Source organism: Hyaena hyaena, unplaced genomic scaffold (genome assembly GCF_003009895.1).
Source record: "Hyaena hyaena isolate Hyena2069 unplaced genomic scaffold, ASM300989v1 scaffold_121, whole genome shotgun sequence".
NCBI classification, from domain to species: Eukaryota; Metazoa; Chordata; class Mammalia; order Carnivora; family Hyaenidae; genus Hyaena; species Hyaena hyaena.
The window spans coordinates 1,402,043-1,413,631 of NW_024080753.1; the positions used below are offsets into that span (position 1 = coordinate 1,402,043).

Below are 11,589 nucleotides of genomic sequence, written 5' to 3' on the forward strand. Positions count from 1 at the left end.
CACTGTCAGGGCAGAGTCCTATGCTGAGGTTCAGTCTCACGGGTCAGGAGATAACGACCTAAGCGAAAATCAAGAATCAGTTGCTTAACCGACTGAGCCACCCAGGCGCCGCTAAAAGTTTAAACATCAAATAAGACTACGTGTTCTGAGGAGCACACACTCAGTCCCAAGGTCGCAGGTTGCACGGACTCAACCCCAAACTCTCACCCTTCACCGTGGATTTCTGTCTCGCTCAGCAGAGAAGTCTCCACTTATGGCAGTCCCATACTTAGCCTTAAGTAGCTACAACATCCTACGGTGCCAGGAAAGACAGAAGAGTGTGTACGACTCCTCTCACCTTGCAGAGGGGCACGACTCAGCTGCGGCTGTCTGGGGGACCTGGCTCACATCACATGTCAACTCAGAAAGGGTGCTTCACTTTCGAGGCCCAGTTCCTTCTCCTAGGAAATGAGAAAGCCACCCTCCTCCTAGTGTGAGGATTAAATGCATACACACACACACACACACATATATATCTGAACACACATATAAGACAAGATATATGTATATGAAGATACATATAATGTAAGGATACATATGTATACATGGTCCAGCACATGGCCAACACTCAACCCTCTTAACATGGCGGCCATCTCACCAATAGTCTTCTACGCGGCATCTCCATCACATGGACAGTGAAGGCAAAAGGCACTAGATGGGTCTGCTTAGGCCTCTCAGCGGCTGGATGCAACAGCCCACACCGTGTGGTCCCCTGGTGACCTGGCCCCCACCCTGTGGAACACAGAGGGCATGTCACTGGGCAGCGGCTGGGCTACCCCGATACCTACTTCTTCTTCTGAGTTCACCAGGGACAGTGCTCCGTGGAAACAGCTACGGGACTCAGGAAAGAGAGCTCCTTCTCTCATACCTTTGGGGGAATTCTGGGGTCACGTGAGACCAGCATAATCACAACACACCTGAGCTAGCTTCTCGGTCAACCCTCTTTAAAATTCCAAGGACACCAAAGTTCCTCTACGAAAGAGAGGGCCATAATGTGCCTGCTCGACCTTCTCCACCACACCCCTGCCTCCAACCCACAAGCCGCCGTCCTAAAAAGCTGAGACAGGGTTCAATCCATGGACTTAGCGTAGCAGGCGCCAGAGGGGAGGCCTGCCTGCCAAACACTCTGGAAATCACTTCTGGAGATACTGACCGGTGGGATTTTATTCCTGGGATTCGGACTGGGGGCCTGGGAAGGAACGTCGGGGAGCGCAGGTCTCCAGCCGATGTGGCGCCACCGTGTGGTGACAGCACAAACAGCGTGGGCACCGCTCAGCCTTGAAGCTCTGGGATCCTCTACCAATTTTTAATTTTGAGAAATCCAAAATATTCCCACTTTTATGTTTCAAATGAGAATTAATTCACATATATTTCTATTTTGTCACGGCACTATTTCAGGTCTGCATTATTCAAAAACGCTCTGTGAATACAGTGGCTTCAATTTCTCAACGTTGGCACTGCTGTATCTAGGGTCTGGCTTCTTTCACCACCCAGAACCGGGGGGGAGTGTTGGGGGTGGGGGGCAAAGAAGAGACAACCAGTTTAGACTCCACCGAGATCTTAAGATCAAATCCTCCCTTCTGGCTTTCCGGATTGGCTACCTCTGGTTAGCATACAATAAAAGAAGGCAGAAAAATCACCAAGCAGCTTCATTTTACCACACCTGGTAAAATAAATAATAATATAAATAAAAGTCAAGCTCACCCGACAAAACTAAGCAAGATGATGGTTACCCTTGGGGAATAAGACCTATGGAGGACATGGGGAGACGGGGAATAGTCTAGGTCTTTTTTTTTTTTTACCATTTATTTATTTTTGAGAGACAGAGAGTGAGCAGAGTAGGGGCAGAGAGAGGGAGACACAGAATCCAAAGCAGCTCCAGGCTCCGAGCTGTCAGCACAGATCCCAACGCGGGGCTCGAACCCACGAACTGCAAGATCCTGACCTGAGCTGAAGTCGGAGGGTTAACCAGCTGAGCGCCCCCCAGGCGCCCGGGTCTAGGTCTTCATCTGGGCAGGTGTGGGCAGGTGTGCCCGGCTTGTGACAATCCACTGAGGGCACACTTTGGATCTGTGCTGCTTTCTGCGATTATGTCACAGCTTAATACAATATTAAAATAAACTCACCAAGCTCTGACCAGTCGCCCCTCTGTAACTTGCCTGTGAAACAAAAGGCAGTACAAACAATAATAATAACCCCAAACGGGGGATGCCCATTTCTCTCTGAGGCCTTCCAGTCTGTGCCAACTGATTTCTCTGAAGGCCAAGGCCACAGAGGAGCTCTCCTTCCATCCCTCTGGACAGGAGGAAGGAGGCAGGATACAATCTACACCACTGTTTACACCGCTGAGCCTGGCTACCACTTGGCCTGTCCCAAAATGAGCAGACCTTGGGGCAAACAATCCCCCCCCCTCCCATCCTCCATGGGGAACCTAGGCCACACAGAGATGCGGGAAATCTCCACGGAGACAACGCCCTCACACAGAGACAGCGAGCCACACACCCCCCCCCCACGGCCCCCGCCCCACGGAGTCGGCTGGCCCCCCGCCCACACGGACCGCGCGCGCCAGGGCTGATTAGCAAGCGGCTGCCCACCGCCAAGCGCCACCATCAACCCGAACAGGACAATGAGTCGTTCCGAAGTCTTGGCAACGTAGATTTCTCGAGAAAGAAAGGCTTTCGGATCTGCGGACAGGGTCCCAGAGACTGCTGTAAACAATTCTTGCCATCACCTCCACTTCCGCCCGCAGCTCGGATGTTCTGGAACTTTCTGCCTTCACCTCCACCGAGTCCCCGAAGCCTCGCCGCCTTGGAAAGGCTGACGCACAGGGATTATTCTGCTTTACAGATTTTAAAACTTGGGGCGCAGGGGAGCCTGGCTGGCGCAGTCTGTAGAGGTCGGGGCTCCTGATCTTGGGGCCGTGAGTTCAAGTCCCGCGTTGGGCACTGAACTTGCTTTTAAAATAATAATAAAGTTAAGGCTCGAGGACGTCTGTCGGACATCACAAAACTATCCAGGTAACCATGGGATCACGGAGCCGGGGCGGGGCAGGCTGAGTCGGAGGGGCAGAGAAACCGTGTCAGAGGAGGAGGGGTGCGTCTCCGCCGAGCCCCGAGGACGGCCCACGGCCCCACCGGGCGGCCTCAAAGGATCTGGGATAAACGACACACATCCGGCCACAGTGACCGCTTCTGGGCCCGGGCCCCACCCCAGGGAGAGTGTGCACCAAGCCCAGCTCGAGGGGCAGGGAGTGGGGCGCGCACGAATGGAGCCCGACGCCCGGCGCTCTTAGAGCCGATCTGGCCACACCACCGGCAGAGCGAGCCCGCCTCTCGGACGGAGTCCCTGGACCCAAACCGATGCGTGCAGTTCGTCTCTCCCGTGCTTACCCGCGGGGACAGGGCTTCTTTGCGAGGCGGAAACGCAGCAGGACTGACCTAAGGGCAGGCACCTGGCACCTGCCCCACCCGCCCGCCGAGACTTGGCAAATTCTGTGACCGGGAATGGGGGGGGGGGGGGCGATGCCGCAAACGCCTCCGGGCCAGGGGGTTCCGCCGCGGAAGCGCTCGACTCCGCGTGCACCCCAAAGACCCCCCCGGGCGCCCCCAGCCCTCTGCAGGGCCCCTCGGGATCGGCTCCCGACCTCCGCAAATGCCGCGGACTTGGAGGGGAGGAAGCAGGAGAGAGACGGGGCCGAAGCCGAAGCGACCCCCGCAGCAGCGCGCCCTCCCCGGGCAGTCCGCGCACCGGCCGGAAGCGGCTGATCGGGCTCTCGGTCCGCGCGCGGGCTGTGACCTTGGGTGAGCCTCCGATTCGCCCCATTTTACAGACCTTTAGAGTCCGAAAGAGTCCGGGGCGCCGCGCCGGGCCGCTCCGGGGCGCCTGCCCGGCGGTTCCGCGCCCCTGCAGCCCGGGAGCCAGCGGGGAGCGCAGAGACGGGCTCCGGCCGCGGCCGCGGGAGGGGGCGGCGGCTGCGACTGCGCCGATCCCCGGGCAAGTTAGCGCCCCCGGCCCCGCGACGCCCCTCGGCGGGGGCCGGCCGGCCGCGCCCGGGGACCCTGGCTCGGGACTCGCGCGGGCGCAGGGGGCGCGTGAGAGACACCTCCACACACCCACCCCCGAAGTTGCGGCAGCGCGAGGCGGAGAGCGGCGCCCAGCCGCCGGAGGGGAGGGGGCGGTACTCACGCGGGGCGGCCGGGCGGCAGCGGGTCCGCGGCCTGGGTCACCGATGGCGGCCGCGCTCAGGCCGCTCCGGACGCGGGGCACCTGCCGCAGCGCGGCGCGCGGAGGAGGGAGCGGCGCGCGGCGAGGCCGGGGCTCGGCCGCCGGAACCGCAGCCGCAGCGGGCGCGCGGGAGCCGGCAGGGGGCGGGCGCGCGGCGGCGGCGGCGGCGGGGGAGGCGCCCGGGGCCGCAGACACCTGCTGGCCGGGCCGGCGGCCAATCGGAGGCGCCCGGGGCGGGGGCGCAGCGGGGCGGGGCGGGGCGGGGCGGGAGGGGGTGCCCGCCCGGCCGCTTGCTCGGCGGCTCCCCGGGCGCGCGGGCGGCACGCGCATCGGGGGAGGGCGGGGCTGGGGCTGCGCGCGCCCGGGGCGGGGACCCGCGCCCCCGGTTGGGCGCTTCCCGGCGACGCGGCGCAGGGCGGGGGCCCTTAGGTGAGACTCCGGGTCACTGCCAGCCTTGAAGTGACGCCTCTCCTGTCCCCTGCGCCTGAGCCCGGGGGCCCGGACCCTCCGTGACCGCGGGGTGACGCGCCGCCCGAACGCGGGTGGGCCCGGCCGCTCCGGAGTGTGGGCGCCCTCCCCCCGCCTCCCTCGGCAGGGCCGGCGTGGCGCTTCTGCAGACGCAGCTCCTCGTCGCGGCACGGCCGCTGCGTGTTTGAAGTCCCCGCGGTGACCCCCTCCCCGGTCTGGATTGCCGGCACCCTCCCGGGGACAGACTGCGCCCGCGCCGCTCGGGGGTTCCGCGCGCGCTCGGGGTCCCTCCGGCTCGGGGCGGGCCCCCCGCCGCTGCGCGCAGAGCCCCCTCCGCGGCCGCACCGCCGGGCGAGCGAGCCCGCGCCTGCCCGCAGGGTGCCCGGGGTCGGCCGCGCGGGAGGGACGCGCCCGGGCCCGGCGGGGAGCCCCGGGTCCTGGAGCGACGCCCGGCGCGTGGAAGGTTCCCCTCCGGGCCGGGATCTTCCCTGGACCGACGGCCTCGGCCCCGGCAACCCGGCTGGGGGGACCCGCGTCGGCTTCAGCGCCTGCGGAGCTGCGCGGCCCTGGCGACAGCGGACACCCGGGGTCCTGGCGCAGGACGCGGGACGGAGGGTGCCCTCCCCGTGTGGACTTGCTCGGTGGCAGTGGACGGCTCCTGTGCTGATCTGTCCGCGGCAGAAAGACACACACACGCACACACACACGCACGCACGCACACAGCAACCCGAGGCAAAAAGAGTTGATTTCTCTAAAGATCTGCTTTCTTCGCTTAAAGGGATGTTATTATCCACAAACTGGCTAAAGTGGAAGAAAGTTTGTGTTTTGTTCCTTTCTTCTTTACGTCAATTTTCATTGCATTTGCCTGTGCTCGACTACCGTTAGCACGGGATGGAAGTCAGAAAGTCCAGATGGTACAGGGTTCACAAGGCTCCCTTCCGAGGCTCGGGGCGTGTCGTTCCTCCCCTGGGGGCCCCCATTGCTGTCCAGTTCACCTCAACCTCCTAGAGAAAATGTAAGCAACCAGGTGTATTTTGTCCGGTGTTCCCATTTTTGCCGTTTTGTTATACAAACGGTAGGTCTACCTTCAGGCACAGACACCCGAGTAAAGGTGTGAATGTAGAATGTGAAAGGATTTCTCTGGGTAGCGGCCGCCTCCTAGCAACGAGAACGGGTTCAAAGGTTATTTGCCATCGTGCAAATGCTTGCAAAACCGACCTAATATATAAATTCTCCCCTTTAAACCTCTTTCGGAATCAAGATCGTAGCATCTCTCCTAAGTTATAAACATTTCAAAAGAAAAACAGAGAAGTACAGAGGGGTTCAGTGATTTGCTCAAGGTTGCAAGTAAGACGGGAAGAAAGTGCAGGTGGAAATCCACACACCTTACGCGCAAGAAGAGCCCCACTTCCCGGTTGTTGGTCTTACAGCTTCGCTCTTCACCTGAGCTGTTACCGCCTTTTTTTTTTTTTTAACATTCCCACAAAAGGGTTGGCCTTCAAAGATTATTTGAGTGACAATGAAGACGACCTAACGTGCTCCCCGCTTGAGGACTCCATCCTGAGCTGTCATTCAGCAAAATTTCACTGAATTCCAGCAATATTCATCCCTTCTTTTGCCTCCCGTGACTCTAGGGTAGTGCTTGTTTCTCCATTTTCCGCATGACCTTGACGACTGTAAGAGTTTCAGCCGGTTCCTCCTTCATCAAGAGGAGCTCATTGACTTTTGTGCACCAAGGATACGCATCTCATCTTCTTTTAAAACATAAATCAGACAGTCCATCCGTGGCCGGAAGATTGATGAGTTTATACTGGCAGGGAAAAGACATGTCTCAGGAGAATTGTGGGTAGAATTAAGAGAGCATTAGTCACAAAAGACTTGGGTGCTCCTATGGCCTTCCTGCTTCCTGTCTTTGTGACCTGGGACAAGTTCCTTAACTTCGCTGAATCCTAGATCCTCTAAATCTAAAATACGGTATGATCGGCTCCACTGGCCTGCGAGATTCTTATTGACAACAATGTATGTGAAATTCTGGGCACGTAATGAGATTTAATAATACGTTGGCTATCTAAAAATGATCATTTCAATCTGGAAAAAAGTGAGTTTATAAAGGAAGTTTCTATACCATTTTGTGGCATCTACTGGCATAGAAGTGAGGAAACCTTTGCCCACTACTTCCCTATCAGCCAAAACATCATATCTGATTTTCAAAAAAAAAAAAAAAAATGGATCTCTACTTCTTCCATTCCACTTAGCACTTAGTTGTTAGGTAATATTAATTATTTGGGTGCATCTCCAATCTCCCCAGCTCGACTGGAAATGCCTCGGATTGGGGGCCATGCCACATCTGTGATTCCTATGGGCACCTGGAACAGTATCTTGATACAGTGTAGACACCCAATAATTATTTGTTGAATGAAAAGTAAGTGGATAAAAAGAAAACTTGTTAAATTGGACCTCATCAGGAAATTTTTCAAAACCCATTTGCTGTGTAAAAGACCCTATTAAGAAGGTGAAAAGACAATGGTGTACTGGGAAAAAAATATTTTCAAATAACGTATCTGACAAAGGTTTTGTATCTCAAGTATATAAAGGGCTCTCAACATTCAATAGTAAAACCCCCCAAACAGTCCAATTAGAAAATAGGCAAATGACACGAAGAAATAGTTCATGAAAAGCTGTTCAACATCATTAGCCAAGGGAAATGTAAGGTAGAACTATAATGAGGCATCACTACATGCTCTCAGAATGGGTAGGATAGAAAAAAAATTGTGGCAACACCAGATCCTGGTGAGGAGACAGAGACACTGTGACACTTGATGCGTTGCTGGTAGGAATGTACGAAGGGGCAACCGCTCTGGAAAACTGTTTTTCTTTTAAAACTAAAATTGAACCTACCTCGCAACCCAACAATTTCAGCTTGGGCCTCTGTCCTGGAGAAATGAAAACTTGCATTCACGCCAAATCTTTCACAAACCAAGCCACATGGATCTAGTCCCCAAAGCTCCACCCAGCACGAGACAGCAAGAGAGCAGAGGACCGCGACGCACACCCCGTCTGCGCGCTGTGTGAGGAAACAGGACGGCTCGGTGTTCACCGAGGGACCCCTCATGGTTCTGGACAACTCAGAGAGCAACGCGAGGCCTCAAAGTGGACATCTGTCTCGGACGCTCTCGTCTCGAGCAGTGATTAGGTGGAGGAACAGAAGACCTGACTGTATGTGTGTCTTGCATTGATGAAATAGATCATACTAGACTGAACAGAGCTAGAAACAGAAATGCTTAGAATTCATTGTTTCTGGTAAGTGCAGTATTTTTCTCCAAGGTGTTTTTTGGAACAATGAATATTTTATTATACAGCCGTTCATTCCCTACTAAATAATGGCTTTTGAAAAGCTTCATTGCCTTCTTTAGTGAAGTTGATTCCATCTTGGAAGGACACCGTAAAAGTAATTATTGAGTCCTGTTATTCATTGATTACACGATCCAGTAAGGAATCCTGGTGCTGCTAAGAGATACTGATAAAAATGTTACTTTAGGGGCACCTGGGTGGCTTAGTCGGTTGGGCATCCGACTTTCGCTTAGGTCATGATCTCGCGGTTCGTGGGTTCGGGCCCCGCGTGGGGCTCTGTGCTGACTGCCAGCTCAGAGCCTGGAACCTGTTTCGGTCTGTGACTCCCTCTCTCTCTGACCCTCCCCTGCTCACGCTGTCTCTCTCTCTCTCTCCTAGAAATAAATAAACTGTTAAAAAAAATGTTACTTTAGCGGAGTATAGATGATTACCAACTTACAGATTCTTTATTTGTGACTGTCTCCTCTTATGATTTTGTTACTATAAGTTAGGTCCCTGCAATAAAGCGCAGGCTTGGTCAATAACCTCTACAGCCAAATCAGATACAATGCTTCTCTGAACCCCGAACCAACTGAGGTCTGAGGCAGCCGACGCAGCCTGCAGTTGTGCTGAGGTCTAATAAAATCAGCAGTAATGCCCAGAAATGTAGCCGGTGCCCTGCGTGTGAGTGTACATCCCCATCGCAACAATCCTCAAAGCCCGAGGGACGGTTTAATCGCCACGATCTTACTCGCTGAGGCTTAGCAATGAGGCTGCCCTTGCGTGGCACTCAGGCATCGCCAAAGAGAAGCGGGCAGATGAGTCTGTCTTCTTTCCTCCAGTGCCTGATCCCACTGAGCTGCATTTTCTTTATTCCGTAGCACCTGTCACCCTTTAACACACCCTTAACTTTCTTATTCTGTTTACTACTTCTTGTTTGTCTTCCCCACTAGGACGTAAGCTGCATGAGGGCAGAGAGTTTTGTACAGCTCACTGATATCTCCGAGTGCTTCGGACAGAGCCTCACACAAAGGAAGTGCTGGATAAATATTTATTAAATGAGTTAAGATGCCAGCGACAATGCTCATCCACCAACAGTTACGATTCAGGGATGTTCAGAAGCTTCTGTGCATGCAGAATAGTCACATTGATTTTTTTTTAATCAGGTGGCCTGAATTTTCATGTATTTACAGTTCTTTCCAGAGGTGATGGCTCTCGCTGCTGGTGGCAGCATTACCAGTTTGTTGAGGCCATCTCTCCTCTCAGTAACTCCCCCTCCACTGTGACCATCGCTATCTTTTTTTTTTAATTTTTTAAAAATATTTTTATTTATTTCTAGGAGAGAGAGAGAGAGAGAGACAGCTGAGCAGGGGAGGGTCAGAGAGAGAGGGAGTCACAGACTGAAACAGACTCCAGGCTCCGAGCTGGCAGTCAGCACAGAGCCCGACGCGGGGCTCGAACCCACGAACCGCGAGATCATGACCTGAGCAAAAGTCAGACGCTTAACCGACTAAGCCACCCAGGCGCCCCGACCATTGCTATCTTTAAGGCAGACCCAGGAGGCTTATGGCTCCAGGAGACAAAAAAGGTGTATCCAGAAAGAAAGGGGACAATAACGTGGAGGGACATTCTATTCTGTAGAAAAGGAACGGAGGAGAAGGAGAAGAAAAAGGGGTAAAAGATGAAGAAAAGGAAGGAGTAGGAAGACGAGGAGGAAGAGGAGAATTGGAAGGAGGAGAAGGAAGCAGAAGACGAGGAAGAAAAAGAAGAAATCTCCCTGTCAGAAGAGCAAGGGAATCGTTTGGAATGCGTGGGGTGGGTAAAAAAATTTTTAAAAACAAACAACAAACACTACTTGGTTTTCCCAAAGATGCAGGACAGAATCTTGTGAATCTTTCTTGGTCCCCAGGGCACCCAGAATGGGAAACGAAGGTGGGGAGAAGATGGAAATGACCTAGCATTTGGGGCTAGCGGAGTTGAGCCCCTGAGAGACTGAATGGACAAATGGACAGTAGCCAGACCATGGATGGCAACAGGCCTCTGACCCGTGACCTCTCCAGCAACCGGGCAGGAAGCCAGGCCACAGCCTCTGCAGCAATCAGCCCTCGATAATCAGGACTCGGTCATGGCTGCCAGCTTCCTTATTCTTTGGCCCTTGCTTCCGACTTAGGGCCAAACCGAGAGAGCCAGATAGGCTCCCAAATCACGCGGGGCTGCCCTGCTTGTCGCAGCCTGCCTCTGGCTGCCTCGCCCCCAGCCTGGGGTCGGGGAGGGTCTCTGAAGCCTTTCCTCTTTTCCATTATAAAGCTTTCCTATTTCCCTGCCTGCCTTTGAGTCTCAGCCAAACACAAGTGCTGAACAGAAAGCTCCTGTTTATCCTCATTTGGGTGGTTTCATTTCTTTCCACAGCTTTCCCAAAGGCTCTCCTGAGACAGCCTGTGGTGCCCACCACCTCAGACCCCAGCCTTTACCGGGCGAGGTGCCCACAGAGCCCCCGTGCCTGGCCACTAGTGGCTTGTCAAGTTCTCAGCAAACATTTGCGAACCAGCCCTGCTTCTGAGCTGTGCTCTCTGGATGTGGAATTCCTCCGCTATTTACTCTCAGTTTGGTACCTGCGTTTTTTTAATTGGCACCTACTGGGTCGGCATCCTTAAAGGAATCAGGTCATTGTTTTGGACCAATTATGCTCTTCTGTGCTTTTGTTTCATGATGTGCTCTCTAAAAGTGTCATATGAAGGAGAATTCCAGAATGGGAAACAAGCATAGGGACCCATGAGCCTGAGTTTGTGTTTCCCACCAGACCAGAGCCCATTTGGACAAATTTTGCCAAGTTACCAGTAGCAAACTGGGTGAGATTTTCTTTCCATCACATTTTTTGTTCCTTTTGTTCTGAAAGCTTGGCTTTGATCCAGAGGAAATGCTCTCTTTGGTGAATGTTCTTGTGGTTTTCCACCTGCCTGGGGATGCTCATGGTCAAGTCTGTGTTCAGAAGCAGCTGGACTATCCGGCTGGGGGCCAAGATACAAAGTGCACAAGCATCACTTGTGACTCGGTCGCCTGCTCTCCCAAGGGACCATCTCACTCTAAATCTTTTACTCCCCCTCCTCCGGGAGAAGTTCCTCCTTCCTACCTGAACTCTTCTCATAACCCTGATTCTCACAATACGGCACATCTTCCCCAGCGATGAGGTGGAGCTTCCATAGCCACTCTGGGATCATTTGCCCTGAATAAAGTTGTTCATCTGGGAGGTGCCTTGGAAAATAAAGGATCTAAGGTTTCTCAGATTTAATAGCATTTTTATTGGTATGCAGAGGCCTCCAATTGAAATTCTGATGAAAAGTGCTTCACTAAAAGATTCTTTGGCCAAAGCGAATAAGCAACCTGACAATCTTAAGCAAAGACAAATTAGACTCATTTCCCGAGTAAATTCTCCCTCCTCGTCCTCTAGTTCCTCTTTAAATCCGGCTTTCCTTCTTCCCTCTCATCCTTCTGATCTCTCGCCGTCCACACTTCTAACTTCTTTCTCTT

At 54.0% G+C, this 11,589-nt stretch overlaps 1 protein-coding gene and 1 non-coding gene across 2 annotated transcripts in view; both read right to left on the reverse strand.

Annotated features, from left to right (window-relative positions):
* Nucleotides 1-4,262, reverse strand: part of LOC120235079 (myosin VIIA and Rab interacting protein) — a 327,535-nt gene extending 323,273 nt beyond the window's left edge. Inside the window, exon 1 of the mRNA XM_039237197.1 lies at nucleotides 4,225-4,262. The gene's annotated coding sequence lies outside the window, so the exon portion shown is untranslated. The remainder of the gene's footprint in view (nucleotides 1-4,224) is intronic.
* Nucleotides 4,263-9,501: 5,239 nt separating this feature from the next.
* On the reverse strand, nucleotides 9,502-9,586 carry TRNAK-UUU. The gene has a single exon. It is a non-coding gene; the product is annotated as a tRNA-Lys (tRNA).
* Nucleotides 9,587-11,589: the final 2,003 nt, after the last annotated feature.